The following is a 19941-nucleotide window of genomic DNA, read 5'->3' as shown; positions in this document are numbered from 1 at the left end:
GGGTGTACTACACGCTATTGATATCGGGTTTCATGTTACCTTATGAAATGACCTTAATTACCTCCTTGCCTTTTCACACATCCAGCATTCATTTGAAGCCATTTATGTAATGTTTACTTTGCTTTTATCTCTGTTTTTGGTCTCCACCACCTCCACAAGGAAAACAAAATATCTTGCACTTTAACAGCTAAATGCTCCACTGCGTTTACGGGGTAGTTGTTGGTAAGTCTCTCATTCTTTTGTTTGGTAGGACAAGTAGTGTTCTTTTGATCTTTCTTGTTAAACTTCTGCCTGCTTGAAACAATACCAATTGTAGAATTGAACCAAAACAGTATATTTCAGTGTTATAAAACCAAAACAATCTGCTAAAAGATGCTAAAACACTGAAGATCTGAGGGAAACTACAGACCCAGGTGATAAGTCTCTGTAACTTTCACATACAAGTAGTCATGTGATCCATTGTTAGTATAAAAGTAGTGATCATTGCAGCTTTAAAGTTCTCAGCAAAATATAAATGTAAAACAAACCACATCTATGATAAAGATCACAGTCTCAGGAGCAGCTAAATGGACCACGTGGAGGGATTGTTTTCTCAACTGTTTTCAATGTCACGAATTAAGTTTTAATCCTGTTTAATTTGTCTTGTTTGGAGTTACCGACACTGCTGTAGCAATTACAAGAAGTAATAATAAACCGAATGAGCTGCAACAGAAATGTGTGACATTTCATTGATGTGAAAGGCAGCATGGTTACAGGCGGGAAGTGTCTACAGCTCCAGCTGCTGGACGTCTCCTTCAACCCCACACCCCCGGGGGAGAGATGCTGAGAGGGGGGAGGGGGGGGGGGGACGCAGCCCTCCCTCCAGCTGCGGTCCCTCTGACCCAAACGGCCGGGGTCCTCGCTGCCTTTGTGGAAACAAGCTGACAGGAAAAGTAAACACCAAGGTGTGGAAAGAGGCTCTTCCTTCGGTGGTCTCATCACTCACAGAGCCCTGCGTGGTTTGAACACAGCTTTAAATCAGGAATGCGGACCATTAACCTCAAACACCGCCCAGCAGAGACGAGACATTATGATGCCAGAGGTGACGTGACGATGTGAGAGCACCGTGTTGCTCCTCTACTATTGTGAGTAGGAGCTATCTGGTGTATAGTGACCTCTAGGGGTGGAGATACTGGAGAGAAGGACATCGCACTGACGTCACACGTGTAGATTTATTTATTTACTGCCCAAGAGCTTAAAAACCAACCGCGTCAATAATTCATCTGCTTTTCTTTTTTTTTTTGAAACATCTGCCTTAGTTTTAGTTGCATTTATATATTTATGGAAGGAGGGAGTGTCAATGAAAAGCAGAGCATTGACTGCAGATCACTGCGGAGAGTTAATAATAATAATCAGTGCTTTTGTTTATCTGTACATTGCTGTTCATTTACAGAAACAAATACAGTAATTTAAAAAAGGTTTCTTCATCATAATTTGTCATGCTTTCAAGAACTCTGGGAGTAAAATCATGATTACAAATGTTTTCCATCTTTTTCCTACATTGGACTGAAGGGTGGAAAAATAAAGAAGAAATGTATTCAAATGTGTCAAACCTTTCTTAATTTTTTTTTGATTTTTCCCACCTTTTTTGTTCATTTCTATGATCATGAAACCAAATTAAATTTTGAGGCATCCACATGAAATATATTGTAAAAGGAGGCTATATCCACTTTTGTACATCAACACAATGGCAAATGAAAAAATTATATTTACAACATTTCCAAATCTTAAATACTGTAAGGGAAGAAACCAAACTCGACATTCACAAATATGCGGATGTTCAGCTCAGGCAGATTTTTCAGTTTTCGCTGGCAAGAACCATCCTGAACCCAACATTTCCAAATATACCTTCAGGCAACTTTTGATTTTTATATAGTGCTTGTTACACATTATGCACAGTATGCGTTTTAAATGACAGGTTCACATCTATCTTAAAAGTGTCTGTGACGCCCACAGATGTACGGTCACAATTGTTAAGATATTTTATGTAATTATTAGTGTGTGTGGGGGGGGGGGGGGGGGGAGGCAGATTTTAATGCATTATTTCGTGATTTTAAGTTGTAACTCTGAAGGCGCAGTTACTTAATTGCGACACAAGGGGGCGTAACCGTTTAGGTTGAGGTGAAGCTGCGCGAGACTTCCGCTCCTCAGACGAGAACAGCGGACACATCTCACGTCTCTTTCCTCTGGCTTCCTCTACGCAACGGGTGAATAATCATCACAATGCGTTTCTAAGAACTTTAAAAGTAGTCTCAAAGTTTCCTGTCGAAAATAGCTGGTTTATTCAGGTTTAGAAACGCGTCTGTCCCCCTCAATGGAGTCTCTCACTCGCTCTCAGGTAAGCCGTGTAACAAAATGTCGGCCTTACGATCATATTTTATTTTACTGTCACTGAAGCTCCTCGAGGCACGTAACTTTACTGAATCTGTTTATTTCAAGTTTTGGGGTAATAATATGGGTTCTTTGAAAGTTATTTAAAATGTTTGTTGTTGTTCATTGTGGTCAGCGTAACTGAACTAATTGTGTTTCTTAACGACAGACAGGTGGATGTGTACATTGTGAATCACTTACTCGAATATTAGTCATGTGATTTTGATGTGAGAGTTTCTTTAAATGAAGAGAGAAGATTAAGATTATTTCTTGTTTATTAGAGATGGAGAACAGCCTGCGACGTGAACACACAAACCCGGACTATACTTGAGCCCCATTGTTTGTAAGTGAACCTCTTTTGCTGCCAATGTCCTCCCGTCTCTGTCGTGCCTTCGGGTCCTAATTCCCGTGAATCGTGACAGGGGATTGTAAATTTTGTCGCCCATCAAGCTGCTTTAAAAAAAAAAAAAGGGGCTCTCCTCGTAATCTGGATGGACGAGAAAACAAATGTGAACCATTTTTAAAAGCTTCACTGAACCTACGGTGTTTTTTTCATACAACCCCAACCTCACATTTATTTTAAAGCCTTTGAAATCCCCCAATTAAAGATCACGCACATTTAAATGGGTCTCGTCACCACAGCGGTTACATTGCAGTGCAAGGTGAGGTTACGCACACTGAATATAGTTCACGCATCATGAAGTTTAACATCAACCACTTTGGTACAATCCACCTCTCGCTTGATTGAAAGATTACAAAGGACACAAATGAACAAGAGAATAATTTCCAGATTCAACGTATCAGTTTTCAGAGATTCCACAGTTTCTTTCAGTCTCTTTCAGACATTTTGTATTCATGACTTGTCCTCTACGTAGTGCTATAAACAATAAACCAAGGTCTGTGTGGAAAACAAATACTTGAGAAACTGAGACAAGATGTCTTTTGAGCGATGAATGAACCAAAATGCTTTCAGGTTTCTCATTTCATGACACAACCTGAAGAAACCCTAGGGTCCTCTGAGGACACTAAAAAAAACAACCCTTTGTTCACATGTGACCTTGTGGATGAAGTGACCACACCGCCCTCTGCTGGCGGGGTGTGTCACGTCCACGTGTGTGTGCTGTCATTGTCTAATGTCCATCTGAGAGGATCATCTAAAAAAAGGCAAAAGGTACTGGCAGACATGATACTGTTTTTAATAACCAACACATGTAGTGACATAAAAGATCCAATTTCTCCATTTAGTTGTGGATGCGGTGAGACACCACTTGTCTTATTGAATAAACACACCTGGTTGTTAGTGTCAGTGAGAAGACCAGTGTGTGTCTTCCTTTAAGCAGGCTGTGTTTTGTTGGTTTACATTGTCATTAAATCAACCAAACTCAGCCATACAGCCAACACCAACTGAAGCCATATGAGCCATATTTGTTTACGTCAAAACTTTTGGTAATCTCAAAGCCTTGAAACAAATATCTCAGTTGAATGTATGTCTTCACAACCTATCACAATCCCCTGCTGCTATTACTGTGTATGTTCAAAGCTCAGATCGCTTCAGTTTTGTGTGGTTACTCAAGGGAAGAGGACCAAAACACAAGACACAAGAAGTTGAAGCATAATGTAAGCTTTATTCAATTCAGAAAGTTTCAGACAAACAAAAAAACAACAAAAAAACACCCCAGGAATTGGCAAACTCGCACATGATAGGAGTTAACTAGCTGTGATAGGAGTTAACTAGCTACGATAGGAGTTAAAAACTAGTGGGGAAAAAACAGGGCAGGAAGTAAAATACATGTAAAGTGAAACATGACACCTGACAAACAAAGACAGAACCATGACGCGATAGAAATACTTGTATTTGTTCTACTGATCTGATGGAGAAATGAACTCCATACGGCCGTCTCTTTTGTCTTATCTCCTTTGAAGAGACTGAACTGATATTACTCGTCGGTTTTCCATCCGTTGTGCCTCACGTTTCCTCCTGAGAGCTGACCAGTGAAATCAGTCGGTTCAAATGTGATTCACTGCAGCAAACAAGTGAATAATGGCTCCCTCAAGAGTGAAACAATAATCTATTACCGTGGACTACTCTGGATGCAATTACACTTTATATTTTCTGGGAATTGGACCGAATGTAATGGACATGGGAAGCATTCAGGTCTTTCAACATGTTTAAATAATTTAAAAAATAACATACAGCGATGTGAATATCCTCCATTATGAGGAAAGTCCGACATGAAAGTAGAAAAGTATGAGCAGCCAAATGTTAAAAGTAGTGTGTTGTGGTCGGCGACGAGTTTCTCCCAGAATGCAACGTGTTTGTGTCTTCAGTTCTCTAAACGCCACAGATGTTATGTGTACATTGTTTTAGTGTTTGTGGTTTTCACTATTTCCACTGCGTCACCACAGTTTTGCATCCTGTCACGTGAGAAAGCGCTCGGCACCACAAGTGATTATAAACCTTCTCTTTTGCATGAGTTTGTTCAGTCTGCAGAGACGCTACATCCTCTCAATATTTGTAGAAATGAAACCATACGAGAGGGTTTGTGAGAAATCTGCAACTGGTGGAGTTGTTAGCAACTCGCAGACACCTGAAATGTGACCTCGGCAAAAGACATCAAGTTGGAGACCTTTTAACAGTTTCATCAACATGTTGTATTTTAAAAGTTTAACGTAATATCCATTGTGTCATATCTTGATATGAAAAGTAACTGAAGCTGTCAAATAAATGCAGTGGAGTAGAACAAATCATATTTGCCTCTAAAATATCGGCGAGTGGAAAGATGAAATAGCTTTAACTGGAAAAACTCAAGTAAAGCACAAATACCTTCAAATTCAGTACTCGTTGAAATGTACCATCAAACCTTTCATAGAAAACACGCTGAACTGATCTTCAGTTTTATTACAATAATTATTAAGTAATAAAACGTTTCCTGCTGGTTTTAATGAGGCATTCGAAATAAAGTGTGGCAAAGGTGAGACAAATGTTTATAACAGCAATGTTTTGATTTTAATCTTTCTATTTCATCTCAAGCGTCACGTTCGCCCTAAATTCTGCATCCCTTCCATCTCAAGCGTAGCTTCTCTATTGTAAGACAAAAAAAACATATTTTTCTTGGCGGTTGCCCCGGGCGCCGCAACTCTGCCCCGACAGCGTGAGCTTGTCTGAAGTTTCTTGTTTGGATGTTGGGAGCGCCGAGCTTCCATAACTGAGCTTCCATGTTTGTGTTTTTTATCGAGCCACCTGAAAGCTTATTGTCTAACGTTTCAAACAGCGGGGATCGTGTGAACTCGTACGCTACAGCAGCACTCTGCTTTATTGAGATGAAAGCAGCAGCTGGAACGCAGATTTCTTTGAATCCGTAGTGGATGTGTCTGAGGAGGTTGTATGAAAACGTTTTGTTGTTGTTTTTATTATCAAATCGAAAAGTAGGACAAAGGTGAGACACGGATCACAATGAAACTCTAATAACAGCCAGATTAGAGTGAAACTAAATCCCATTAAGTCGAGCAAATAAGCACACAGTCTTACAAGTGATTAAAACATGCCAATGTGTCACAACATATTCATATCGTCGATTGCAATAACAAGGCTGCTGAGATGATCCTTCATTATAAAAAACTCACTACTAAAGCGTCAAATATGAATGAATCCACCGCTGAAAACAGTCCATCACACCGTTCGAGGGACTTTTTAATCGTAAAACTACGACACTCAAGCAAATACGTCTTTTGAGTCTTTTTTAGCGCTAATGTTTGAGGTAGAACATATTTAAATAAGGTGGATATTTATATATATTTTATAATAGAAATATATACTTCACCTACAAAACAAACTCTTTAGGATTTCTGTTGATGGAGTTTTATAGCTCTTATACAAGTAAATGGAGAACAAAAATATGATATTTGCCGTGCCTTTATGACATATTCGCGTTTGTGTGATAACAATTCTTTATTGTTGTATATTGTCTCGGCTTCATTAAATATGAGAGCTCACTGGGCGTCGAGGGGAAACACCAGTTTTCAACAAACTGGGTTTTAATGAGGTCGGAAAGGAAAGAAACGTGAAAGAAGGGATTATTTTACAGGTTTTTTTGGGGGCTCTTATAGAAAACAGCGAGGAAGTGAAAACAATCAACGAGACACGAGCGTTAAAAGTGCAAATACACATCTATGACTGACTTTTAAAGATCTGAGGCTGGGAGACATAAAAATGAGGAAAGGACTGAAGTCCTGGTTTTGGTCCTTTCGTGGCATTACGGTGAAGAAATATAGAAAAGCACCAGACTTGAGGCTTTTTGTTTTGGTAATTCAGCTCGTGATCTTCTGTGAAATACTTATAATCTTTTGCAATAACAAATAGTTGTGAGAAGGTGACGCATCCAGAAATCTCATGACAATACAACTTGTGCTGCATACGTGCAGCTTATTGGGTTGAACGACCATTAGCAGTTTTGGCCAGACATTAAAGATGTCTGAAAATAAGCACTGTCCTAGTTTTCAAAGCTCTTAATAGGCAAAAACGTCAACAACCAAACTGCAGAGGCATCGTTGGAAAGAGCTGCTGAATCATTGATGTGGAGAAAACACGAGATTCTTCAAGATGTTTAAATCCTCTCTTTCAAAAACTGCACCTTCGATTGGAGCAGGATATACCTCCTGGAACTGGTAGTCCTGTGATTCCCTGTAAATGCTGCTCATTTTCCAGGTAGAAATAAATGTCAAAACGTCCCGGCAAGTTTTACTGCTGATGCTATTTAGAAATACAAAATGAATGATGGACTTTTGGGACGAGCGAAGAGCGAGCATCCTCTGAGCCGACAAGGACGCACTCTTCTCTTTTAGTTTAGGTTCGTTTGTTCGTGCAGAAAGGATGCGATTCAGCAAATAACATGCCTCAAGAAAGACCTCAGAACACAAGGCATTGTGGGTAAAAGGGAGGCAAACGGCCAAATAGGAAAAAAAAAAAAATGGTGTTTAGATTAAAACGTTTTATTTTAAATGTGTTCATGTGCTGTAGAGAACCGGCTCTGACCAGTTTCCGAAGCACTGCTCCTGAGAAACAAGGTCGCTGCTGCTGTTGTTTGTTTTAAAGACAATGCCTCATAATTATGGAATATGATGATGAGTATACTTCATTGTGGGAAGAGTATAATTGTTTTCTTGCATGACAGCAGCTCAATTTGCAGTGTCACAAATAATGAAAACATTCAGACGAGAGACAAAGATACACGCATTTAAAACGTTAACATTCAACGTTAATATCAACATTACAATCACAGAACACACTTCACATTCAAGTCTTTCCAATGTACATTTAATCTGGTTTAAATGCAATGTTTTGACCGGTTGGTGTCACCGCTTGCACAAAATGTAAAAGTTTGAAGTTGTTGGGGTTCATTCTCTCCCAATTAAAAAAAAAACAGACCGCTTGTATTTGTGAATTCTCTTTTATTACAAAATACAGCAGGTTTTTGTTCTTCTGTCCTCAGCTAGGAAGAAGCACCACAGAGGAAGTCCTTGCTTAAGTTGTGGGAAGAGGAATCCGATTTGTTGTGAGCAGACCCCCAAAAAAACAACTTCAGAAAATACACAAAGCAAGACGCGACTGACGATGTGGAATTTGTTCTGCCGCTTGTTCCTTTTTGTTCTCGACCCTGAATGCAGAATAAATTTAAAGAGGACTCAAACGGGGAATTAAAGAAAAGTGCGAGACGAGGCTGGAGGTGGTGATTGTCTTGCAAATCTCTACTGAAAATAAAAATAACCACAAAAAAAAAAAACACTTATCATGAAGAAATAAGAGAAATAAAAGCTGATGCTGTTGGTGTCCTTCAGATCGGGAGCGTTTTCAACTAGAGACAGAAGAATAATAGTTTCATTTTAAAAAAGCAATTCAGTTCTCAATTATTCTCAAGAGTAAAGATGCCGTAATGCTTTAAATTGAATTAATTTATTCTCTTTTATTCCTGTTGATTTAAAGTAACAAATGAGTGTAGATTAGAAACGGGTCAGCTTGAACTCCTCATGAATATCGCTGTACCTTTGTTGTACTCATTTATTCGTTACATTTGCCAAGTCGGTGTCAGCATATGCAGAAGCTTCACTGTGAACCATTCAAATTAATCCCTTGGATTGAGCTCCGATGACCCAGATTGAGTTTTCTGCTGGTGACGCCAGCGGCTTCGTACACGCAAAAGAGCGTTTGGGAGGAACGATGGATCCCACACGCCGCCGAAGAAGTGAAAATCGGATTCCGAAAATCAATCCGCTGCTGATTTGACATTTCATCTGTTTTCATTTCTTCTGATTTAATTCACATCATCTCTCGGTATTGAGCTCGACTGCCTCGAGGGGTGAAACATCAGCTGACTTCAAGTTTAACTGAATCTTCAACTCGTTTTAGCATTTTAACTGTCTGATGCTTCAACTTCCCTCAGTTATCGCACTTCAAATCCTACCATTTTAAATGCAATTTCATTTTCTGTCAGTAATCTTTCAGTCCACTAGAGGGCAGCGTATCAGTGTCACGGTTTTGCATTAAGAGGCGTCAAAATCCATGTGGTTTAAGATAATAAACAACGTGGAAAAGCACGTGAACAGATGGAAAAACAACACGCGGACACACAAAAATCACGTGATACTTAAGAATTCAACATCTTGTACCGAACTCAAAGCTCGCCTCCTGTACGAACATCCCTCAGCACCGCTGCAGCTTCCTTTTGAGGACTTCACAGCCGTTGGACTCGATGATCGCCGTCGAGTGACGTTCATCGACTGACCTCCATCTTGTTACCTGTTTCACTTGACAGGTGTCTTCTTCTCATGTCAAGCCAACGCCAGGTGTCACAAAGACACCCTGCCCTCTAGTGGACTGGCAGGTCTGTTACATGCTGAAACGGGGCTGCGCTGATTAAAATGGTTTAACTGCAAATGTGATGCAGCAAACACGCGTCATAGTTGTATTCAGAAAAGGTTGCAGTAATGTTTGGAGTCCCAGCAGCAGTTGTGTTGAAAATAATTACATCAAGCAAAAAAAATTATATTCAAGACGCTAGATATTTTAATTTCTACCGCTTGAGAATCATTTTGTGAACCAATAAACTTTCAACTGTTTTATTCTCATTGCATCCCAGTTCAACTACTTTCCGTGATCACGTGGGAAATAATATTTGAGCTCCATATAACATTAAACTTCAATTGATAGTTGAACCTTCTCAGTGCTTTATGTTAATGAGCAATTGCCTTCACCTTACTTTCAATTTAAACAATAAACTTTAATAGTTTATAGTTTTAATGACGACAATAAAAAAATATCAGTAGTATTCAGACAAATATTGAATATCCATGCAATTTAGAGCTGAAACACTTGATGACAGCTGATAAATAAATAAAAAAAAGAATCACATTTATGTGAATTACAACTATATTACATATTTTCATCTGATTTATTCAACCACTTTCATGTCTTACTTTCTGATTTTGGTGCAGCAATTGACACTTTTAACTCCCTTCAGTAACAAACTGTTCTTCTTCTTGTTATTATTGTTGCTAGTGTTCATTATGTGATTTAAGACCTTTAATAACCTTTGTGTTTTAGAGCTGAAACAAAGAATCGAGTCGATTGACAAGAAAAGTATTATATTTGTTATTTAATAGATTCATTTTCATTATGTTGTTCCAACTTCTCAGTTGTGAGTGTTGCTTGTGTTTCTATGATGGTAAATGAAGTACTGTGGATTCTGGGAAGTAATAATTGCCAGTTTCACCATGTTTTGACATTTGAAACCATCTAAACGAGTAACCAACATTAGTCATAGCCCCGCTTTCCTCCCACTCTCCAGCCTACAACACAACCTTACAGAGAGCAGGGTGGAGGAGTCAAGGGTGTTACGAGCACTGAGTAGCGAGTGACGGAGTCCCGTGGATCCGCTGGGCTCGACAACAGAGACGGAGGCAGGCGCGGCGCGGCGCGGCAGGGGCGCAGCGCAGCGCGGCGCGGCGCAGCGCCCCTCCGCAGCGCGCCGCAGCTCCGCGTCAGGCAGCGGCTCGCTCAGGAAATTTAAACACGGAGCCGTCCACCGCACAGACACACGCATCTTTCTGCTCCCAAGGTCACAGAGCCGGACGCCTGCGCAGGACACACACACACACACATTCCTCCAAAGGTAAAGCAACGTTAAATTCTTTCTTTTTTTTTTTCCTCTTTTTTTTTTTCCTTTCTTTTTCTCGTTGATGGCGCCGAGAGACGAGCCTCCGCTGTCGGTGATCAGGAGGATTAACCGAGCTTTGGGCGTTAGAGGGACGTCGCCGTATGCAGGGATGATCATGTGCTGCGATGAATGAGAACTATACCAAGAGCAAGGCTTTAAGGCTGTGGAAGTGTCCCTGCTGGATGGTTGGCATCTACATTTTATGATGCGTTCAGGGGCCTTTGGAGGGGTTGTGGAAATCCTGTCTGCTGCCCGGCGGTCAGTTCACGGAGAGGAATGTGTTGCATAAAACATAAATAGATACCATTTTTGGAGCTTCTTTGAGCGGCCGGGTTAGCTGTGGTAGGCCCTGGGCATTAAGACTGGCTTCATCCGGTCACTGTCCTTACATCAGCAGCATCATATGATTAGGCTGCAGTGCTGAGGAGTCACTGTTGTTGCATCACCTTTTCAGCTGTAGTTTTTCTGACGTGGATCCAACTTCACAGGTATTCACAAAAAGACGCATCATATTAAGTTTATTATTATTATTATCCAAGCGTGTGATGATTCTTTTATTTTATTTTTTTTCCACAGCAGGTTTGTCACAAGTGGAGGGTGTTGTTTCACTCCTGGTCAGCTGGTGGGCTGTAAATATAGCTTCACATGCCTCATTCTGCGGGCAACCTCTGAAAAGTCCATCCCTCTATTTTATTTAACTTGAATAATTAAAATCCACACAGGCTTGTATTCAGGTCGCAAGTGCCCCCCCCCCCCCCCCCCCCCCCACCAGTTCATTGTAAACGGTTTGTTGTGGCAGAGCATCACAAGCCTTTAAAGCCGGTCTGTGTATTTACTGAACAGCGGCCACTGTGGCCAAAAGTAAACCAAGGTTTGTTACATTTCTTATGAATTCAACTTTTCATTTGCAGGAGGCAGACTGTGTCATTTCCAAATGTACACATCCTGCTTTAAAAGTAGCCTCAACACTTCAAACAAACCCTTTTAAGGAGTCGCCAAGACAAATCAATTACAGGAGCTTGTTTGGAAAGACGTCTGTTGAAGACAGTGAACCAACCAAAGTCTTCCACTAAGATGAATTCACATGATGCGATACAGTAGTTTATTAGTTGATCAGCCCTACGGAGGCTCATTGGTAGCGACACCTTTACATGTGGCTCCCAAATTGAAATGGAAATACTCGTGTTCACTTTCTTGCTCAGAGTTTAATGACATGTTTGATATGATGTCTGTTTCTGTACGATAAATATGAAGCTACTGCCAGCAGCCAGTTAGCTTAGCTTAGTTTAGCATGAAAACAGAGAACTGGGAAACAGCTGGCCTGTGGCTCTCTCTCTCTCTCTCTCTCTCTCCCCCCAAAGGAAAGAAAATCCTCCTTTTATTTGACAATTGACATTCATTTATATTTATAGTTAATTTATTTTGAGACGATGTCATGATTCATGCTGCTGTACTGGTTTAATCTCCCCATAAATCATGAACTTTAATTCAGACATTTGAAGTTGTGGACAGTGAAGGGACGTGAGCAACCAAAGTCTTGGAATAAGATGAATTCCCATTAAAGCATAATAAATCATCAGCTCATTGGTTGCAAAACTTTTTACAGGTGTCCCCCAAGTGTAAAGTGAATTTAACTTAAATTGAATTTTTTTTTTAAAATACTTGTATTCCCTTTCTTGATGACAGTGCAATGAGATGTTTGACACCATTTCTATTTCAATACGATAAATATAAAGCCAGTAAGCTTAGTTTAGCATGAAGACTGGAAACTGGCCTGGCTCTCTCCAAAGTAAAAAAAAATAAATTAAAAAAAATCCATCACCCAGCTCCTCTAAGGCTGACGAATTCAACACGTTGTACCTCCTTTGTTTAATCTGCACACAGAGTGAAGTGTGTCAACAACAGTGTGGTTTTATGAGGGGTTGTGCCAGACTACGTCTTGGCCAGGTGCAGCTACTTCCTGAAGCTCGGATAGATGGCTGCTGGCTGCAGCTTGTGTTTGTGTTTTGCCTTATTTTGGGAGTTTTGTGGCGCCTCCTGACATTGTTTCTTTCACTTAAATTGTGTTTCTTGACCTCCGGGTTGGACGGTCATCAAGACTGTCTGCATTGTCCACTATTTGGTTTCTGTCCTGCTTTTCTTGTTTTAAATGTTGTCCTGCATGCATTAGTTTCCTTATGCAGGTAACCTAAACAGTGTTTGGTTGACAATGTCCACAATGGTATTTTCTCAGAAAAGCAGCGTTGGTGGGAATATTAGGACTTTTTTTTTTTTTTTTTTTTCTGACTGAGATGCCGGTCCCATTACTCAGGGGCCTGACATGTTTATCATAATTAATATTATTTGTAAAGGTTGTACTCAAATATATCCAGAAGCAGGGGAACCAGTTCTTTTTGGGACACTCATGCACAGTTTTTCCAAAGTATTTGTCTGACAGGCATCACCTTTGAGAACATGTTGCCCTTCGGGGGACACACCCCGTCTTGCTTTGTTTGTCTTGTAACTGAAGAAACCTCTTTCTGACTTTATCTGTACGTTTGAACTCGTTGTCTGGCTGCAGAATGACCCGTTAGATATTAAAGGATAACAATCTAAACATCCTAACTTGTGTTCAGTACTGTATCAGTGACCCCAGACCGGGTGGTGCTCCTGTGTGTACTTTGTGGTTACGAGTAGATGTAAGTAAATGCAGTTTCAGATAAAGATCAGGTTTCAAAATCAGGACCTTTTTCCACTTTCCCAGGGTGAAGCTGGTTATGTGCAAACACATCCTGATGAAGAGCAGAGTAATATACTAAGAACATAGGTTACAACACTCAAGTACACCCATCATCATCAAACTACAATCTCCAGTGGTTCTGTTTGCTCAGGAAGAAGAAGAACACACCTCTTAATGTTTTGTAAAAATGCATTCAGTAGATTTCCCTTCAAATCTGACATTATATCTAAACAACATATCAATTAAAATCAAATGGTAAAATAGAGAGACTGACAGAGAGACTGATCTTTTTTTATTTAAAAGGAAATGAGAACATAAGCCTGAAATTTCTGCTTTACTTTTATCTTATTTTAGATAAATGTAGTTTATTTTTGCCAGCACTGAAATTTATTGTTATTATTATTATTATTTACTTATGTCTAGTGTTCATTTATTTTCGTTCTATATATACTGCGTTATGCTGTTGCATTGACTTGATCTCCCTGCAAATCATTAACTTTTAATTAGGTATTTTAGGAGAGGAACTGTAAAGACAATAATAGAGGCAGAGGCCGATATGTTGGCAGCTGTTAGTTTATTGGCGATATATTGTTTATTGTATATTGTAACAAGAAATGTGAGTACAGAAAAGCCAAACCAGGTGTGAGGTGAAATTCGAATGGTGTCTCCATTATATGGTGGATGTGCAGCCTCATTGTTTCTGCTGTACCCTGACTTACTGACCTGGCTGGAGCTGGATTTGTGTTACTTTTTGAGCCATTTAGCATTTCAGTTTAATCTGCCAAGACAAAAATGTAAGAGGACTCCGTGTCTGACCTTCATGACGCGCTCAGAGGTGTGTAGCTTTGGATTGGATGATAATGTGGGTGTTGGCAGCCCACATGGAAAAGTGAAGTCGACTTCCCGGCATGCTGTTGTGTCCACACAGATTTAGTTGTGTGGAGGTGACAGTTGATTTATCTTTTTGTTTCATGCCTGTAATGACCCCAACGAGGAGAAGTGGGACAGAGGCTGCAGCGTAAGGAAACAAATTTCTCTCTTGGCAGAAGGTTTGCTGCTCAGTCAAAGGTGTGTTGATGGAAATTTATCAGTTTAAAGTTTTTTTTTTTTTGTTTTTTTTTTTTCATCCCCAGGAATTACCTCAAGAGCTTCAAAGTATTGAGGCTGACAATCGAATAGAAAGGGTATTCTAGTGTAAGTATATTTTACAGGAAGACCCCCTGCATGGTGGCCTGGGAGCCATTGTTTCTGTGCTATTTGTCCTGTTTGTTTGTGTGGAGGACCAAAGGCGAGCGTGTTTACCTGAGATCAGATGGCGGTTGTGGTGGTACACTGTAAGAGGAAGAAACGTGAGAGTTAATGATGAACTATTTCTAAAACAAAGTGAACAGTGTTACTCGGAGGTTACCTTAGAGCTAATCTTTCGTTGCCATAACTTCAGGTCCCGTGAGGTCTGGGTGGAGTGGGTGTTGGAGCGACGGTCATGCTGGTAACCGCTGACCGTAGAGGTCAAATTTTCTTTTGTAGAGTCCGACGGGGCTTTTCAGCACTTGTTTATCTGAAGCTGTTGAATATTTCTGCCATTTCAAGGTCTCGACAAAACTCTGCTCCAGAGGCACATCATGTGTTTGAAAGGCTGTAAATAGTTCATCTTTTCCAGGTTAATGTCTTCTTGCGAGCTGAGTCTGATTTAGCTGACCCTCTGTTGTCCTTGGTTACGATTCAAGTCCCACAAGACTCCACAAAGTCCACATTAAAAACACATTATTAAGTGAGCACTGACCAACCTCTCACACCTTCCACTGCCAGTGACAGAAGGGAAAAGTAGCTCCACTTTGCAAATAATGAGTCAAAGAAAATTGTATTTAGGAGACCATGGAAAGGCGGAGGTTATCCTTTCGATGGTACATTTTCCGTTTTTTTCTTCCTGCTTTTATGACCCCTAAAACCTGCCTAGAAAGTCTCCTGATATACTACCCAGGAATTTGAAGGTGATAATTATACAAATCTAAGCTGGATTTTTTTTTTTTTTAATTATTGATTCCATTAAAGAGATGTCAAGGTTTAAAACTACACTCATCAATTGTTTTAACAATTATTTAGATGACAATTTGTATTGTGTAGTGGTTGGAATAGTGGTTGCTGTATCTCCCCTCAGTTTCACAGAGGGGTTTCAGGGTCTAGCAGCTTATTGTTTTGGATGTGGGGTCCACAGCTTTACTGTTCTGGTATATTCTCTCTGCGCTCATTAGCGCTGTTTCTAGATGTAGGCAGCCATCTCTGCCTGCTACTTGAACAGAAACAAAAAACTAAAAAAGTTAACTCGCTAGCTAGTGAATTTTTTTTTTTTTTTTTTTTTTTTTTTGCATTTAACCTCTTAAAGGATATTTTACACTCAGGAGTTGGTGGAGACCAAAACGGAGCGTGAGGAGCGTTGATATTTGACACCTTCAGGTCCAAATGGATTCCTATGTTGCTTTGTATCGGCTGGATGTAAATAGGAAAATGTTAATCACCGTTCTCATTTTATGAATTTATAGCAATGTTGTGTTTGGAGCTTGTTGCACTGCTCCTATCCAGGCACAAAAATCATCTGTTTAGACCTGCCAACTCTCCCGGGTTTTCAGGTTTTCCAGTATTTGAAGGCCGTTTATCGGTACCCTCCAGTTTTGTTGTTTCTCTCAGAAATCCCCCGTTTTGTATGTCTGATTTTACCCCAGTTGCCAGATCATCGACGAAAAACAATCAACACACCGTGGACAATTTCAACCTAAAGGTTACTGTAACTTGGCAACCCACGACTCTGTTCCACCTGCATGTGCCAGCTTTTGTCTGCACTGATAGGCCAACGGTTTGTTCCCCAGACGGATGCACTGTGTGAAAGGAACAAATGAGAAGGATATTCTGGCGCTCCTTTCTCTCTAAGTGATGACGGATGTGTAAACAGATGAAGTCACAACGCAGCCAACAGAGTGTAAATTATGTGGATGGCAATTGTATCAGATGACATAGTGGTTATAAAATTTGCTAATTAGCGCATGCTGTTATGTAGAAAATGTTTTCCACTTTTGGAGCGAGGTTTACTGGCTACTGATCATTGTAAGTAGCGAACCTACTTAGCTGTCAAAATGCCAGGTTAGCGGCCCACCTAATAAACTGAAATACACCTGCAAATTTACACAGTGGACGTCATTGCCGTGCCACACACCATATGCTCCTGGTGTGTGTGTTTTTGGTTTTTTGTTTCCTCAAGTCCACCGAAGTCTCAGTTCAGATTTTTGTGGGTGCAGAAACAGCCAAAGATGGTGGCAAAACCGCTGTAAACCCAAATTCAAGCTGCAGCACCGGTTTCACGTTTCTACACGCGGAAGTTGTGTTTGCCTTCAGCCTCTCACCATGAGAGTCACACCCATGTCTTCCTCCGTTACTGAAGCTAACCTGAAACACAACACCGGGGTCCCTTGTTGTGAATTAAACCTGAGATTCTGTGTCGCACCGAGCTACAAAGAATGCAGTTCTTTTGGGCTTCCTGCCGGGCTGCTCAGTGAAGTCCTTGGAGGACACACAAGGTGTGCACCTGACTTGCAAACACACACACATACAGAGGGTTTTTCTCATGGTCCAGCACCACGTCACCTGGTCTGATGAGCTTTTGCCAGTTGGATGATTTGATTATAGAAACACTATTTTGGTTTCTGGCCTCCCGCCTCTCTTTGCTGCTCACTTACTGAGGTGTGTTGTCTGAATAGACTCACCAAGGTGACGGCAGCCGGTCACCTCAAGCGCACACAGGGGACATTGTGTGTGTGTGTGTGTGTGTGTGTGTGTGTGTGTGTGTGTGTGTGTGTGTGTGTGTGTGTGTGTGTGTGTGTGTGTGTGTGTCTGTGTGTGTGTGTCCATGTCGATGCTTCTTGTGTTCACAACTGTGGTTCTTTTCTACCTGCAGTTTTTTCCTGGCTTCTGAGATGCAGAAGTTTTCTTCCGTTGTTTGTTCAGTAGATTCCTCGTCATGATTAATGTAGAACAGTTTGAATTCTGGTTACCACTATTTTCGTCATTGTTTTTCACAATTTAAAAATTTGTATCAGTTCATGGATGTTTATATATATAATGTACAGTGTGAATTAATCAAACTGACTTCGGTGATCCTGACTTGTTTTCTATCTCCATCATCAGGTCGAGATTTGTATTTGTGCTATACTTAGATTTACGACCAAATACCTGCCAAACAAGCCTCATGTGCCCTTGGTGCTCAGTACCAAACAAGTAACAACCCGCCGTGATATCACCCTATTGTTTTATGAGCAGCTGTTTTGAAGCCTCGAGTCTGACATACTGGCTGTTGCTCTCTTGGTTGTTTTGGAGCCAATTGGCCATATTTGGACGAGCCGGAGTGGATCTGACTGAGAACCCGAGGACACTACGCCCGCCCACCTATACGAGCAACCTGACTACACCCCCGGCATGTCAATCAAACTAGGCATGTGCTCAAATTGGAGCCAGAGTTTTCTTGGAGCCAGCCCCAGTGGACCTCAGTGCTATTGCGCTCTACACTGTCGCTTACTTAGAGACTACATCCATTTTTATGTGCAGTCTATGGTGCCAAATAGTTCATGTCAGCATAGTAATGTGCTTGTAAAGATGGTGAACATGGTAAACAATTTAACCTGTTAAATCTTAGTGTCGTTCATTATAGATTTAGAAGAAAGGCTTGTCGACACTCGAAGTGTGTCAGCTGGACTTAATCAGTCGTTCATCTTTCACACATATGAGAGAACACACACGCTTCTGTTGTAACCAGTACACCATCTAAATCTAACGCATATATTTACACTTCAAGTCTATTTTTTTTTCCATTTTAAACCCATCACTTTCTCCTTGTGTGTTGGTGTCTGAACACTGCCAAAATGCTGTTGACCTACGCTCAGTACTGTGCCTGTGTGGGCACAGATGGAGGTTTGAAGCTGCTTGATGGAAAAACAGAATCCAGACTTAATGTGTTTAATCATATTTTATGACAACAGCAAGCTGGTCCCTATTAATTATGTAGCACACACAAATACTCACCGTGGCGACCGGTCCATTAATAGTGGAATAAAGTTGTGTGTTGGCATACTGGTCTGTAGCTCCTGACCGTTGACCTCTTTGTTGGTGAAATTCTGAAAAAACACCAATCAATTAAGTTTTATTGTTACCGGACCCCTCGACAATGATTTACTTCTGGTTGGAGATTTGAAGTCTTATCTCCTTAAAATAGTCTTTCAAGTGATACACAGCTCTTTCCTGTTGGTGTGGATCGCGTTCTTCTTTTGTCACCAGAGGTCAGCTGACTCCGTCCTCGCTTGTGTTTTTATAAATCGTCAGGTTCGAACCAAGCGACAACCAGCAGTGACGTTGTGGTTTGTTTTTTTGAACGGCCGTTATGAAGCCTGGAGTTCAGATTGTGGCCGGCGCCATCTTGCTAGTTCCGAGCAGTTTGGAGCCGGTAGTGACCATATTTGGGCGGGATGGGGGAGAGCAAGTGGGAGATCTGACTCGATCTGATTGGAAACCCAGCGATACTACGTCCCGCCCACCGATAGCCATAATCTGACAACGTCACAGGGTGTCAGTCAAACAGACACGTCCCCCCCAAACACGGCTTTTTGAAGCTTATTTTGAAGCGGAATTATTGTCAGATGGACGGCCGGAAAACCAATAAGAAGAAGCAACTTTAGCTAACAACACCTAGATAACTCATGGAGACATTTTATTGACTGATAATTTTTGGAGACGAGTCTAATGGGAGTCTATGGAGCCGCAGGCTTTTCAGAGCCAACCTCTAGTGGCACCCGGTGGTATTGCAGCTTAAGGCACTTCTGCATCTGCCTCATTTTTCAGACCCGGAAGCTACGAACACTTTTATCTACAGTCTATGTTTTGAATGCAGCCCGTCCGCTGCTCTTGTGGTCCGTTTTGTGAGGTGAAGGCCACATGACGAGGATCTGGACTGAGAAACCAAGAAGGAAGTGTTGACATTGTAGCGACTGTACAATGACTTTGCTTTGTGTGACTTCTTATGTACTTATGTGGTTTATCAAAACCAGAGCTGTCAAGCTTTTCTGGATGTTTCCCTTCTTTTTCACCCGGTGGCTGCTCTTTTATGGTCAATGTGTTTGGAGCTTCATATTCGTAGCCATCAATTTAAGCTGCTTATGGGTTCTGAGGATCCTTCGTGCATTGTCGTCACATTCAATCAATCAAAAGCAGTATCTCCACCGAGAGCTGCTGCGGACAGCCTGTAATCTGATTAGCATGGATTAGACCCACTGTATGGAACTCTGCAAAAAAAGGCATAATCTCTAATTTTGATTCAAGGGGCAATACGAGGGATGTTTACTCAGAGGATTATATTTGCATTCACCAGCCTGGTTTTAGTTGGAGATGGAGAAGTTTTGTCTGTATTTACCGAGTTGAAACCAGGTATATAATTAATTAAATATAATTCTATATAGTTACTAATACCAGTCTTCCAGTGCTACAGCTTCTAATTTGTCTGAAACCACCATTACAAAATAAAAGACCCAAGCTAGTTTAGTTTCCCATTTTTGTTCATTCTTTCAT

General features: G+C 40.9%; 1 protein-coding gene and 1 long non-coding RNA gene across 4 annotated transcripts in view; both read left to right on the top strand.

Moving 5' to 3' along the window:
• Window positions 1-2280: 2280 nt before the first annotated feature.
• Window positions 2281-9550, top strand: LOC138202699 (uncharacterized). The gene is made up of 3 exons (XR_011178665.1): window positions 2281-2377; window positions 2691-2752; window positions 7899-9550. It is a non-coding gene; the product is annotated as an uncharacterized lncRNA (long non-coding RNA).
• Window positions 9551-10247: 697 nt separating this feature from the next.
• LOC138202537 (monocarboxylate transporter 2-like) overlaps window positions 10248-19941 on the top strand; it is a 29694-nt gene continuing 20000 nt past the window's right edge. Inside the window, exon 1 of one of the 3 annotated variants that reach the window (XM_069156599.1) lies at window positions 10248-10574. The gene's annotated coding sequence lies outside the window, so the exon portion shown is untranslated. Of the gene's footprint in view, window positions 10575-10663; window positions 11108-14315; window positions 14407-19941 lie in introns of those variants that run through there. The other 2 variants (XM_069156601.1, XM_069156600.1) reach the window with 2 other exon arrangements.

The sequence above is a fragment of the Embiotoca jacksoni genome, unplaced genomic scaffold (assembly GCF_022577435.1).
Source record: "Embiotoca jacksoni isolate LCO1_2020_lvr unplaced genomic scaffold, fEmbJac1.0.p SCAF_21, whole genome shotgun sequence".
NCBI lineage: Eukaryota > Metazoa > Chordata > Actinopteri > Embiotocidae > Embiotoca > Embiotoca jacksoni.
Note: the sequence above shows the minus strand (reverse complement) of the source record. Positions and strands in the feature narration are given on the sequence as shown.